Source organism: Salvelinus alpinus, chromosome 29, assembly GCF_045679555.1.
Source record: "Salvelinus alpinus chromosome 29, SLU_Salpinus.1, whole genome shotgun sequence".
NCBI classification, from domain to species: Eukaryota; Metazoa; Chordata; class Actinopteri; order Salmoniformes; family Salmonidae; genus Salvelinus; species Salvelinus alpinus.
The window spans coordinates 37,351,459-37,355,824 of record NC_092114.1 but is presented as its reverse complement, the minus strand read 5'-3'; positions in this window follow the sequence as shown (position 1 = coordinate 37,355,824).

Sequence of the window (4,366 nt, the reverse complement as noted above, 5' to 3'; positions counted from 1 at the left end):
TATGTGTTTCTGGTGTTTTGTTTACTTGAAAGAGCCATTTACTTTTGACGGTGCACATCCTCAAGTGCATATGAAAAAGTAATTTTGTGTCTGTCACTTAAGGAATCCTGCACAGACAAATTATACCCAGTTGAACAGTTTAGGGATAACTGTAGATATTTTCTGAGTTTACATTTTCAAGTTTGAATTAGTCTTCAGACTCAGATTGACAGCAAAAATCTCTAAAGAAATCACTGTTGATAACAATTTCTATTACATTTCCTGTGAGGAACTAGACTCAAATTTAAGTTCCCCTGTTTCAGTCTGAGGGAATTTCACTGTGCAGAGTTGCAGGAAGACACTTTTACTGTTACGAGAGGTTTCACCCAGCCTGTGCACATTTCATCCTCCATCTTGTGTTTTATTACAAGCAGCTGTTTCTGATACCACAGTAATCTCAACAACCTATAATAATGCTTTTAGTCTGTGAGCAGCCCAGAGTCTAACCATGGGGCAGAGCCCAGGATAACACATTCATTACCTACTTCACTAGGGAGGGAGGGGGAGGGGGGGGGGGGGGGGGTGCCGCCCATGGAACAACTGAAGATGTGGTAGATGTAGTAGTTTGGTGTAAACAACATGTGGGAAAAGTCTGAAGCTATTGTCTTTGCAATGACTAGCGTAAACTTGACACGGCAAGGATGACTGCATAAACAAACTACTGGCTGGCCATAGTTAGCTATTTGTAATTTATCACAACAGACTAGAAATATATTTCACTTGAAAGTAAATTCGTTTGGGAACCATAAAGTATCACTTACTATTTCCAGTTTGTCCAATAAAGATGGACAAAATAGATTTAAAAATCATCGTTAAAGGTTTTTGAATATTGAGCATTCTAAACTTCCAACTGAACCATCTGAGACTAAATGTAGACCGAATATACGTCACTACGTGGTCCTTTGTGCAGCATTATCCCTTTTACTATGGGCCCAATACATTGGAATCTCTTTTGCACCCAAGAAATTGAAAATTCTATGTACCCTACAATAGTGTTTTTTGTTTTGCCCAGTGATTTCTCTCCTGTCCTCACCATGTGCTTTTCAGCTTCTCTCGCCCATCACTTCAAGGGGTTTGTAGAGGATATTTAAACCAACAACACTCCCTCTTTCACAATGGACTCTGTTGCCTATGTTCCTATATAAAACATTGGGTAGTCTCAGGCCTTGGCTGCATGCATACCATTGTACACAAACACACACACACACACACACTCCGGGCCTGTCCTTGGCAGAGCTCAGCAAAAGCCCATCGCCTGAATGAAGGAAATCTATGGCCCATTGTGCTTCTTGATTACACTAAGGGCAGCCGGCAGATAGGATCGGGCCTGGAACAAGATAACAGCGCCTTTTTCAATGTTTTTCAGCATGAGAAGTTGGAGCTGTTGGTTAATATGTAACATGGGGCTGTTTTATATCAGGCCTCCAAATAATGACTTCTGTAATGAATCTTACACAATGACTGATGGTAGTCATCAGACTACTGAGCCACTGCGCCACTTACTTACTGTACTGCAGGTCCTGTTTTAGAGCCCAAGTAATGGAACATGCTGTATTGATGGATGAAGTTATCATAAAATTATAATGCAAAATGTATGTACATTCGTTTGACTCATGCAGAGACATTTATCATACAGAAAGAAGTGTGTGTGTTTGCAAATGTGTGTTTTGATATAATACTACATATGGTCATTGAAAACGCAAGCCAAGGAGATACTATCTGAAACGAACCATCTATGCCGTATACAACCAAGAACAGTATTCCATGTTTTTCTAATCAAGGGCTTGAAAACCAATATTGATGCATGCTAAGTAAAGAAAGTGGCAACATCAGTAAATTCTCTCGACTCAAAACACTTTTAAAGGCTGAATCAATCAAACTTTGGACTTGTTTTTCCTAGATGGGGATCTGTCAAGCCTGACATCCCTAAAAAAACGGCAATTCTCTGTCACTTTTCGTACTCAAAACTCTGTAAACATCAGCCTCGTCCCAATCTCACACTACTTCATACACTGTCCTCTGTTCCTGTTTGAGTTTCCCCACAGCTACCTCACTTCCTTTTCACTGTCAGGTTCCATTTCCTGTGCGTCCGGTGAATTCGCACAGCCAGCCTCACCTTCTGCGCTTTGGGCCAAATCCCCCTTTCCCTCCCTCTTTCTCCCTCCCCCTGTGCTCCTTTTATTAAGTTCTGTGTGGAAGGAGAGGAAGCGGGTGGAGGCCAAACACCCTCCCTCTGTACCCAACAGCGCTCCTAAAAACAACCCATTCACTCATGTACTGGAAAACAAGTCCCCATGTATAAGGAGTTCTATTGAGAGAATGATGTTGAACACGAGACAATCGGGTTTATTCATAAACGTGTCTATCACATGGACTAGTTTCCTATTTATAGGAAAACACAGCAGACTTTGGCCAAATACAATATAGTAAACTTAGTATTTAAAGTGTTACAGTATAATCTATAGAAGTGCTGTAGTTGTACTTCCAATAGATTTGATGAGGTATTTACAAACATCATATATATATATATTTTTTTAACTAGGCAAGTCAGTTAAGAACAAATTCTTATTTACAATGACGGCCTAACCCTGACGACGTCCCTATGGGACTCCCGCTCACGGCCGGTTGTGATACAGCCTGGAATTGAACCGGGGTCTGTAGTGACGCCTCTAGCACTGATGCAGTGCCTTAGACGGCTGCGAAACTCGGGAGCCAAATTGTTTTCTCTTGGTAGATAAACATTTGAGAAAGTTATGCTATTAGGACAAAAATGAAAATAGAAAAGGATGAAATGAAAATCACATTTGAAAAGAAACATCCCAGCCAATGCTTCCATCATAACTAATTGTCAATGATGAGTCATATGACAGCTTGCTTATCTATCCATCCCTGATACACCAGCTTTGTAGACGATTTGTCTGATACACGCTTTCTCAGTTAATTTTGTATTATTGCAGATTAATAAGGAATCAATAAAGACAATTTAAACACACATCCTTATCAATGTTGACTTGGAGCATACATTTTTTATTTATTTTTATAATCCAATAACGTCATGAGTGGATCACAATTGACAAACTATTCACTGGTGTAAAGTGAGATGAAAGATCAATGTCGCCAGTGGAATTAAAGCCAGTGAAGTCATAGGTTTTACATTGTAGCTGAGCCAGAGCTTTGGCAGGAGGTCATTGTCAATCTGCCCAGTAACAGTAATGAGAGCCATACTGTATCTGATGCCAGTGTAGTTAAACTACAGTATAAAATCCTTCCAATATTACGCAATAGTTGGGAGTGAATCTGTGATTCAGAACTGTGTTTAAAAAGGGTCTCTCCTTTATACATTGATGACAGTAAGAAAGGGGACCACAAGGAGTGATATCAATCTATAAAATGTATTTTGTGACAGAAAAAGATGTGAGAAGGAGGCCCAACTTTACAGTGTCCTAAAACTGATGTATTTACATGGTCAGTGGTGATTTTAGCACATCAATTTTGGTGGGGCAAAAAAAAGAAAGTGGGATGAATGCCAGCTAAGCCACTTCACAACACTAAACAATACATTAATTGCACTATAACAGTGATAAACGGTGCCCACAAACTGTTAGGGCCTACATGAAGCTGTCCCAACAGCAGAGTCCCAACACCTTACCACTGCTACGCCTGGCTATCAGAGGAGCCTTGTCTGGCAGAAAAACAGTTCATTCAGCCTAATTTACTGCCTTAGCTGATATGGCTGACTTACTTAAACAAATGTAATTTTTACTGACAATTGAGATGTACAAACTATGGCGTAAGGCGACGACAAGCAGATAATAGGCAATCTGTAATTTTGATCAAGACATTAATGACCAAGCTAGGATGGACGTAGTCAATATAACTATTTGTTCAGCACTTTTGAAATGTAGCGCAACATAATTCAGAACATGTGCCATTCTTAGTGTTCTCCCTGTACACCAAGTCAGAACTGTAGGATAAACAAAGGGGGCATATAAGCAGAATGAAAGCTCTTACAATAATCGATGATTACATTTCTCAAAAACACTTTATAGGCTATATATGCACCACCAAATCAGAACAGTTGGCGAAATAAAAAGGTGAAAATAGACAATTATTAGGGTGAGGCACATGGGCTAATAACAGCTTACTACACAACACACATTTATGTATACTGTAGCTAAGAAAGTAATACTATCTCCCTGGCATATTACATAAATTATGCAGCAGCATACAAGACATTTTTGGACTCACCTTGCTGTGCTGTGCTCACTTAAACAGGAAGGTGGTGTGGCGGTCCTTCGTCTGCAAATTTTGTCATCAAACTTTGTCA